The following is an 11,268-nucleotide window of genomic DNA, read 5'->3' as shown; positions in this document are numbered from 1 at the left end:
TGCTTTGGTTGTCATATGTGTGACATATGTGAGTTTTAAGACAACGACTCTGTTGGGCAGGCTGACACTGAGGTGATTTAATGAGCAGCCAAATTCTGCATTAGCCCATTTGACCTGTGGTAAAAGCAGTGCAATCACCTTGAGCGGTGGGCACTCAGTGCTTCAAAGGGCGCTCTGGGGTAATCCTGGAAAGCTGTGAGATCAGAACCCCACTGTGCAAAGGTCTGAGGGAACAAAGCAAAAGAGAGCTGTGTCCAAAGCTTTCAGCCGATGGGCAGAGCACAGACCCTGTAAGCGCAGAGAGACGTGCAGACGCCACTGGTGGAAGAGAGAATGGGAATCTGCTTTTCTACCTTTGTAAGCTACTCGTTAAAACCCACTGTATTTTCAAGCTACCTGTGAAGTTCAGTTTTAGTTGCTACCATGGTAGGAAGTCTAGGTTTCAGCAGCTTGTTTGCATTTACCTACTTTTTGAGCTGCTGAAAAGACCAGTAGCAGAAAATGTACTTAAGCAACTTTAAAAAGAATTCCATGTACATATAATAATTTTCAAGAAGTTAAAAAAAAATAATTGTAGTAGTTGCATTTTAAATTAGAATAGATCAAATTGTTGTGGGGTTTTTAAAACTGTTCTCTTTCAAAATTTTGAAGAAAGGATTTCCTCATGTATTTTGTTCAATAACAGCTGTAATGGGTTTTCTTAAAGAGCTTGTATTTGTAATTATCTTTGCGTTTTAAAGAGCCAGTGGAGTAAATGAACTAAATCAACAGCAATAAACCAAATTCTGGCTCAGTTGAAGAAAGGACAAAATTTCTACTAATTTCAAAAAGTAAGATATTGTTTCAAAGTCTTAAATTCCTCTAATGTAATGACATGTAGTGGATTTAATAGCCAAGAGTATAATATGATTTTTTTTTATCATATATTACATAAGAAACAGAATGGCTCAGAAGACCAGACACCTTTCATATCCCAGTGACTGCATGTTTTGTTGTCTATTTATGGCAACATAGCAGAAAAACATTTTGGTTTATTAATTTGAATATACTACTCATCTGTTCCTCATGTTGAAGAGATAATGATGTGTTTAAATTGTGTTCAGCTTTTTGTTAAAGTTAATAAACAGCCTGAAATACATGCAATTTTCTCTTGCAAATGGAAGATATTTTCAGAAGGACTACAGAAGGTGGCCCTAGAACCATAAAAACAAATGAGCCAGGGTTTTTTGGACTAGTTGTGTCTTGGGGGAAAATAAGTCAGTACTGCAGTTATCTGTCTCCATAGCATTCTCTGGCTTGGCTCTGTGCAGATCAGAGTTAGTGTTTTGCAGTGAAGACTATAATGAGATTCAGAATGTCTTGTTTCTCTGTAATTGATCTATTGGGTGACTGAGTAATTCTTTGATACTCATTACTTCAATTTCCTTTTCCGTAAAATTAGTGATAATGGTGCTTGTCTTCTGGAAGCACATTAAGGTAAAAGTTATCCACGGGTAAAAGTTGTCTTAGATTTAGTTTGATTCATTGGTTTTCCTTGTTCTCAGTGCACTAACAATCAAAACCAACTTTGTTTTGGATGTCTCACATTGGATTACATCGCTCTGGCAAATTTACCAAACTCATTATGTTTATCTCTTGGAAAATCATTCTTTGTTTTGTTCACAAAGCTAGTACTCAAATTCATGGAACATTGCAAAGGGAAGGATGCTTTTGGAGGATGTGACCAGCAGTGAACATATAAGGATGAATAGTCTTGGACCACATGTGCAATTCTCAGTAAAGCTGGTGAGAACTGCTGTAATGTGTAAGTTTAATATTAACCCTAGTGAGAGCTCTCTTCTCCCAGTGCCAGCCTACAGGTCAGGTTTGAGACTGTCCCAGCAGGATCTGCTGGGTGTGTGTACAGTTTTGATGTCAGTAGTTGCAGGGGGGAACCTGTTGTTTGCATGTTTGTGGGCTGGAGCCTCCTGGTGCAGTACCTGGGGATCTGCCTGCTGCTGCTCCAACAAGTGGCTGGCTCAGCTGACTGGGCTGTTGTGGAAGGATCACAACCCCAGGCAGCTCTGTAACAGTGCCCTGCATGTTTTTACAGATTGATTGCAACTCTGTTATTGCTCAGAGGTGCAGTGGAGGGGGAAATCGGTGCTCAAGCAATAAGATGAGGCATTTTTTGTCTCTGAAATTAATTGGGCTCTTAGGAGAGGCAGTGATAGGAGTGTTCTAACATGTGCCTGAAGATCAAGTCGCCTGTACTTCCTTCAGGCTTTTCCTTTCAGAACTGAACAGCTTTGATGTTCACCTACATCAATCCTTTTAGCCTTGGTGGCAATGCTGTCTTTCTTCTGCTGACTTGCTGGACCTAACTCTTCTTTTAGGACACAGACACTTAATGAGATATTTGAAGTTACCTAGTCATTCACATAAGTTAATCTTGATGCTCCTTTCCTCATTCATGTTTATGGTGGGGGGTATGCATCCCACTCTGTGGGGGTTTTTTGGAGGGGCTAATATCTTGCTGCTTTTCATACTCAGAGTTATTTTTTCTGAGTCATGTGTAGAATTATTTGGAACTCCTCAGGTAGTGTTGGTTCACGTCTTGAACTTCGTGTGATTGTTTTCAAATGTCTTGCACTGTGCAACAATTACCATTGCTTTAATCTCTTTAAACAGTTGTCTCCCATTTTGTGGATGCTTGGACAGCAGAGCTGCTGATGGAGACCAGGCCTTGGTACCTGCAGTTCAGGCTCCTGTTTACCTGGGAAGTCACTCCTCTCTCCTCAGCAGAACAGCTCTGGGATCCAGGCTCTGGACAGTCCATGTACTGCAGGGCCCAAATGGCCCTCCCAGGGTCCAGATTCTTGGCAGGCTGTGTGCACACTGCTGTGGAGAGCTCACAGACAGGCAGACAGACTGAAAGAAATGAATGGAAGAAGGAAGCCATTCTGAAGGTTTGGGACTTTTAGAAAAATACATGATTGAAAAATTTCTGACCATCTCAGTTGTTAACGCTGTTTCCCCAAGCTTTGTGGGAACTCAAGAGGAAGATGTCACGTGCTCCAATTTAAATTTTGCACCATAGTGGTCTGCAGTCTAAATATACTGTATTGAGTATCCTTTCAGACAGTTCATATCCCAGAAACTAAAGTAGTAAACTATATATAGTCTCTGACATTACAATCCAGGTTTGTTTTCACCTTCTCCATGGCTGAATTGAGACAGCAGGAGCTAACAGGTCCTCCTGCTGTTGTCTTCTATATTTGTGGCTCACCTTTCACTCTCTCATTTGTGTCCTTGTTTTGTTGTTCAGGCTTGAGCAGTCCATATGCTTTCTGACTGACCCATCTTAGGCATACTTCTGATTTCAGGTCCCCAATGCTTCCCTTCAGAGACCCGATTCCTGCCAGCACTGTCATTGCATGTTCACTGGTATTGTATGGGGCTGGGTGGAGTTGAAAAGAACTGCCCTTTTTCTATAAATGACTCTGTTCTGGAAGTTTTCTTGGTGGGTTCCTGTTCCCAGTTTCAGCTGAAGTCCCCAGGAGCCCAGTGTAGGAAGCTTCAGGGTTCTGGTTAATTCTCAGCACCTCTTTAGGAATCAGCACAGCTTGAATCACATCTTCCTTGACCTGTCTTGCTATAAAAAGAAAACAGTTTGCTACAGATTTGATGACTGATGGACTTTGTTGTTTCTGGGTTTGCTTTATACAGAATTATCAGGTTTAGGGCCAGAAAACATTGGCACAAGCTACCAAATGGTTGTGGGTCATCCCACCGCATGAGGCAGTTGTCACCATGGCCAGCAGGGATGGCTTGTCTTGGTAAGGCAGGTAGAAAGCTGCCAGTCATTACTGTGGGCCTCGGAGCTTGTTTTTGTGGGCACTTTTATCTGTGTTATGGTCAGCACACAATCCACTTTTCACTGGATTCAGTTTAGATAAACTTTGTCAGAATTTTCCCTTTTCTTCTTTTGTGGTGGAACAAGAGCAAGAGGCCCCTGTATTTCACTGTTTTCAGGGACTGTATGAAGAGACTCTTGCCAGCTGTAACTTGCTTACCTCTCTGTGGAATATTACTGCAGTATTTTCCAGCATCCAGCCCCGTGTTTTAACTCCTCTCCTAATTTCTTGCGCTGAGAGGATCTTGTTGTGCTGTAACTGGATTTCTGGCTGGCACTGCCTTACTACCCGTTAGTGACAAATACTCACGGTATCAACTAATATGAAATCCAAACAATTTATATCCTGGATCTTTTATCAGCACTGTTATTTGCTTGCTTTCCTCTGAGTGATTTTTGGCTTTATGGTGCCAGGACTTGGGGCTGTTTTTGTAGTCTAGCACTGATAATCAGTGTGTCTGCGTTTATACTACAGCTGTCTCTGCAATGCAGCTGGAGATTAATTTGTCACTGATCTAATAGCAGAATTCCAAAATCGATGATTTATTAGTTTTAATTCAGGAGCCTCCTGTGAGTGCAGAGAAATGTCTGTGTGGCTGAGGAAAATTCATACTCTGGAGTCTGTAGACGGCTGATTTAAGGTAATAAGGTGATTCAGAAGCAAAACTTCCTGAGTCCTGATAGAAGCCTTGCAGAGAGGCACTGGGGGGGGGGGGGGTACTTAGTGTTTTGGGAGTGGAAATGGCTGTACCAAATGTGCTCTGGATTTCTGTTTTTACTGGATATTTGTACTGAGATACTAACCTCAGATGTAAAAATAGATCACTGTGCTAATCATACCCCTGGAGCTCTAATTCAAGGCTTCTCATTCACACCCAGCTGTTCTTAAGCTATCTGCTTTACAGAGATAAACTTTAAAAATTGCTTTCTCATTCCTTGCTCTGAGAAGCTTGATTCCTGTTCTTAGTTGCTTTCTGCAATTCCACTGGCATGCGATATAATGCTCTTATAGGCAAGCTTTTCTGTAGATCACATTCTTTTGTTTGTTTCCTGTATACTTCTTCCAACCTGGTGAAAACTACTGTTAAGTTTAGCTGGAGATGTTTTTCACAGATGGATGCAGCAATTTCTCTGCTTTTTGCCAGACATTGAAACATTCACCTAAAGGAGAGCAAGTGGCTTCTATCTGAGCTTTTGATTACTGAGAAGAGTTTGCAAAACCACTGCTTTTTGTACACAAACTCTTTTATTCTGAATCTTTTTCAAAGCAGTTTGTGTCTAGACTAAGCCTGAACTGATGGTTATTCCTGTCTTTGTGAATGATGTCAAAGCAGAATATCAGCCAGATCTAAATCAGCAGGTGAATACAGCACATAACAGACTTCATTATAGGGCAGATAAGCATTTACTTGATCTAGAATTTCCTTAACATCGTGTTTTGGTTTTTAGTGGGGAGTAGAAATGTCAAAGAGTGTTCTTACTTAAAAATATCCCTGTGCTGTCAAGGTCCTGTAAAGACCATTATTAGCAAGGAGCAGTGACCACAGTGCTTGGTGCTTGTTGTACCACAGTTGGGAATGTAAGTGAGAGAAAAAATTCAGTGACTGAGGCTCCAGCTTACACAAGGCCCGACATGATGGCAGCAACTGCTTTTGTAAACTCCACCTGGGAGGAGTTTCCAAGGGTGTGGGGCAGTAGCCAAGGCATGCTGGAGTCCAGTTGGATGGTTTGGGAGGCTGGAGGCTGCCTATTGCAAGGCTGCCTGTGAACACTTCCATCACTTAATTCCAGTGCAATCCAGCATGACTTGAAGTGCTTGTGTTTTACCTGTCAAAGACCTAAACCACTGCAGTGTAAAATTGTGCTCGAGGTGATGATACCTCAGTCAGTATCCATGAAGGGTGGGGGGGGGGGGCTGGAGGACAGAGTTCTTGCCTTTTAACCATGGGAATTTTAGTGGAGAAGCAAATAAAGTAGTGTAATATATTCTTGCAACAATTGTCAGTCATGGTGCTGGGAAAGGTGAAGTTGGAAATGATGGTTACAGATTAACAAGTTAGTACAGCTCTGAGTGTGTATTCTTGTTGGTTTTTTTCAGATTTGAAGCTAAAAAGATCTCCTGAAGTAGGAAGGGAGCAGAAGTGCAGAAAGCACAGTGCAGTTAGGGGATTTTCATCTTCTCAAACAAAAGCATGTTGCTGGCAAAGCAGAGGCTTTTCTGAGAGATTTGATTTGAAGCCAGTCAAATTTCAAGTCAGCAAGAACAATTGTACTGCTTTTAATATGTTTTGGAGCAAACTCTGGATTATGTAAGTTTGTTTTCCAGAAAAGTTGATAGTCTAGTAATAACCCCTTCTTATGCAACAGGTATGTTCCCTATATGTCTATCATGAGAGCCCTATCCCATCGCTTCAGTGACAAGAATTTCCTTTTACTGATTTTATTCCTGTTGGCATTACTGCACAGCCAGGGCTACTGTTCTGTGTTGTGGCAGATCCCTACTGACTTAGAATTACTTGTACCTGAGCAAACTGCCATTGACACGAGAGCATTTGGCAGGTGTCAAGTGAGCCTCAGGGCTCTCTGCTGAGCTCCCAGTAGTACTGAGAAAGCATCTTGTAAATAAGATGCTTCTTGAATCCTAGGGGAGCTTTTGTGGCTTTAAATCAGCAGGCTTTATGAGGAACTGACTGCATTAGATATAAAACTGCTGAAATTCAGAGAAAGCAGGAACAGCATGACTTTTTTGTTCAGTTTTCAGAGGAGAGGTCGTTGTTGGAGGGTGTGGAGGAGTGGGAGCATGAATCCTTACCACTATTCCAGGGAAACATTCTCAGTTGCCACTCTTCTGCCCCAAGTTAGTTAAATAGTTTAATAGCTGCTTAAAAAGAAAATAAATTGAAAGGATGAAAATTCAAAGTAATGAGCTTCTTAATGTAGTTTCTGTGAGTAACAGACTTGGTGGTGAGAATAAGCTCTGGGGTCAGGTGAGTGAATGTGGATGGACAACAGGTGCACTTTTGGCCTCCTGAGAGGTCGAGTAACCTGGTGGAAGGACTGCAGGCAAATGGTAAACAGTGTTATCTAGAAATCTCATCACTTTGATGTAAATGAAATGTCATAATTGATCTGTTCAGCTCTCTGCTGTCAGCTGCCTGACTGAGATGCATTACAGTAGTGCACATGATCTGGGGTTCAGTAACCTATCCTTAGCTGTGCTGCTGCCTGGAGATTTTTCCTTAGATTCAGTTGTCTGAAAAATAATGAAATGGAAGTGGGGGAGGAAGTCAGGACTTGCAAGGGTATTTCCTAATCTACTGTGTTATCAGCTTTCTGTCATTAAATACATAGAAACCCCAAGTTTCTACAGTGGTGGCTAAGATTGAGTGTACCTGGCACCACAGTCATGTTGTGACAGAGATAATATTGAGTTGTATCATGCCAGGGTCACTTGGGGATACCAATAGTGTTCCACAGATCCTTTTACTGGGCAGGTGGATTTCAACCAACAGTGACATGAATGGTACATTAAATGTGGGTTTCTTGGCCTTCTAAAGCCGGTATGGCCCAGTTCCCGGGGTGATCTGGTCCCAGCAGGAAAGCCAACCATTGGACTAGATGGATTTATCCAGGCTGTATGGCATATCCTGCCTTTGGAAGTTATTCCTCTGAGTTAGAGCCAATGCCTCTTTTGTATTTGCCATTGTGAGAATTGGTCTGTTGCTGCGCCATTACCCTGTGGATATAAAAAGTTTACCTTCCGTGCTGTTCATGAGAAATTTAGGTACCCTAGAAAGGTTCAGTTACCCTTTCATCTGCTGGGGGGAAAAGTAGGAAATTTATGTTAATGAGCTGCAGCAATTAGATGTAGATTAAGTAGATTTTCATTATAACTTGAAAAAGCTGAAATCTGGTTTCTAAATATGTAAAAGATATTTGCTAGGTTTTTTGTTGTTTTTTTTTTTTTTTCTGCCTGAGCAGTGTTTATCAGATGTAGCCAGATTGCTCTGAGCTTATTTGCTTTGGCTATTCCTTTTGTGAGCTCCTGATGTTTTGCCACATTGAGTTCTCCATCTTCTTAGAACTCTGTTGTACTGCAAACTTTCCCCAAAGCCTTTAAGTTCTCTATTAAGTTTTGGCTTTTTATAGGCCATATAAAAAGTTATTTTTTCATTTTCCTATGTATTGTCAGCCATCTCCAGTTTTACAATGTTGTTGGAAGCAATGCAACAATCTAATGAGATGATCTGTTTGAGCAGCTGGTTTTAACCTCTGTGACATTTCTTGTTTGGGGTATAAGTCTCTGCTGTCACTTCAGTACATGGTGTAGATTTTTTTTTTTTTTTTTTACTTCTTGTTTTCTATTCAATCCATGTCTGAGGATTTTTTCCTTCCTTTGGGTCAGACTTAGCAGGGAGGAACTGTAACTAAACTGCTATATGATAGATTTTCTATGGTTAAATGTGAATTTTTCTCTTGTTTTCTGACATCTCTCTCTCACAACTGGGGTGTGAGGTGAGAGCCAAAGAGGAATAAACTCTTCTCCCCCTTGAGAATAGAAGTCTCTTCGGCATCATTGGTTCAAGGTCACTTGTAGTTCTGTTTCTCCAGCATGTGTGTTCCTTTTCTCTGCATTCCTGAGATACCTGATACCTTGGAGGTGTTCTAAAGGGATCAGAGAAGTTCAGTTCAGCAGACAATGGAATCAAGGCAGTTGCCTGCGCACTCCAGATCCCAGAGCTCGTTTTTTGTTACCTGGAAGAAATGAGCAGGAAGCCTCAGGAGACCAATGGTCATCAGAAACTTTGTTCAAGTTACATCCAGACTGGGATGGAGTCTTGTGGGTCACCAACCAGTTTTGGCAATGCCAGCTGGGGTGACTGAGCATAGCTCTGCTCTCTGCAGAAGTCCTGCAGCATTCCCTGGTATTTGTTGTTCATACAACACACTGTGAAATTTGGGGGTTGAAGATGAAGCACTGTGTGTTGTGGTATCTAAGTGCAAAATGTCATTATAAGCAGTAGCTCCTCACAAAGAAAAAGTGAGTTTAATAGGCTGTGGCGCTTGTCACAACAGCTGTGCTTTTTTGTGATGTCGGGCATTTTAGGATTTTTCCCTTATTTTTTGGTAACTGTTGAAAGGCTTGGGACTGGCAATGGAAATAAATACTCTCTCCAGGCTGCTCAAGCAAGATCTGGACACTGGGCACTAAATCAATGTTCTGAACAACAATTGCCTGCTATTGTAATTCAAAGCAAAAGGAATAAAAGGGTTTTTGCCAGTATTTGAGCATATTATTGTTACAGTGGGGAAACTGCAACACGTGTATCAGACAACGAGGCCCGTGGAAAAGAAATATCTATGGACTGATTCTCGATAGATGTTTCAGAGATGTTTATTTCCCCAGCCGCATGGCTGAGGATCTGCTGAGGAACTGCTGCAATCCCAGGACTGAGGGTCCTTGCCCACGCAGGGGAACACAAAAAACCAATGGGGAACGAGGCTGAGCAGGGACAGGGAAACCCCCCCAGGGCCCCTCTCCCAGGACCACATGGCAGGGGGGGAGACCCCAACATATTATCATCCTGAAGGCAAGACAAACTGTTAGACCTGCCAGAGCCTTTTTTTCTGTTTGTGTTTGCCAGCAGTGCAAAAGGGGAGAGTGTGGAGGAGAAAATGAAAACAAAAAAGAAAAGCTGACCTTAACTTTGTGATAGATGCTTAAAACTTTTCACTTTGATCCAAATGAGGTTTCTTGCTCTGTCCTTCACCCATCTGTAATTTTGCAGTTGTTTATGGATGCACAGTTTGATGTAAGTAGTGTAATAAGTCAAACAGATATATCTGAGTAGGAGGCAGTTGTGGCAGGATATTCCCTGTTCCTCAGACAACACTGGCAAGGAATATTTGCTGCATATTTTTAGCAAGAATTCTCTGTAGAGCATTATCTCAAACATCTCTAAGTGCGCTGTGTGAGCAGTTATTGGGTGGTGACATCTGTTCCGTGTAGCTGGAATACACAGTGCGTGTGGCTGAATCCAGAGGAGAAAGGGATGGGATGTTTTTTTGAAGCCCCACGTTTTGCTTTACACAACATTTACCACTAGTCCATTGCATGTGAGGAGGATTAAATCAGCAGTTACATGAATAATAACACTAGTTAATAACAATTGGGCAGCATTCATGCTTTTTGCTCTCAATTGTTAAATAACTAAGAAGGCAGTTCCAGGTTTTGAAGGAGTCCTGTTTGCCCCCAAGCATGCCCAGAGGCCAGTTGTGCTCGCTGGTTGTACTTGCATTGTTTCCTGGCCCTGTGCTGTGCCTGGAATAGCACATTGGTGGTGGCAAGTTGAGTTCTGAGTGTGCAGTTGGGGATGACTTTCTGTGGCTGTTTCCTTGTTGAAGTATTTGCTCTGCATTGTCTGACTTTAAATACAGCACTCTAATGACTCTACCACTTTCTTTTTGTTCCTAAGAGGACAACATTCAACAGGTACTCTAGATTTAGTGAATTATATTGGTTGTTTCTATCTTTTGTCATCAAGCATGTTTATAGGCTTGAAAGAATTAATTACTTGGAGGTATTTGGCTAAAAACTGTGATTATTTAAATGCAGTAGTAGAGTTGCAAAGCATTCATTGCCAGTGTCCTAAACCTTCAAGATAGAGCTGTATATTTTACTGTGTTGTATGGGATATCACAAAACTTACACCATTCTATCCCCACCACCAGTGACTTTAAAATACCTTTTTGGTCAGTAGAAGTGACATGGCATGAAATGCCAATTTTTCTTCTAAAGTCATTGCTTGGTATTCAAACTCTCCCGTGAAGGTGATGAATAGTCCAAGTCTCACAGCTTTTGCTGTGTTTGGTAAAGCTGGTTATTGGCCTCTAAATGTCACAGAACCACCAGGTTGGCTATAATTATATGATGGCCTTGGTAGATGTAACACTTTTTTTTACTGTAAAGGTAAAAATTCTTGTCTTATGGAAGTGGCAAGGACTCAACATTGTCTTGAGAGGGTAATTTTAATGCTGCTACTACTCTGTGGGAAGGATTTTAATGTCTAGGATGTCCTGTCTCATACAGGAAATTCACTTTAAGAGTGACATTTTCTTTCCATATGCCCCTTACAAAAAATGAGGAAGGGACTGGAGACAGAGGGATGCTCAGTATCCCAAAGGCTGGGGCTTTGCTGTTGTTTGTGTCAGGACTCCTGTGGCAGCAGGGTTTCCCCACTGTTCTCCTCCCTGCTCTACAAACGGACCCGGGAAAACCAGACACTGTCGTGTTACAGTGTCACATCTGGCATGGGACAAACTGCTCTCTCTTGATGCCACAGTTCATCCTCTGTGGCAGAGAACTGACTCCC

This window comes from Coloeus monedula (genome assembly GCF_965178545.1).
Source record: "Coloeus monedula genome assembly, chromosome: 13".
NCBI classification, from domain to species: Eukaryota; Metazoa; Chordata; class Aves; order Passeriformes; family Corvidae; genus Coloeus; species Coloeus monedula.
Note: the sequence above shows the minus strand (reverse complement) of the source record.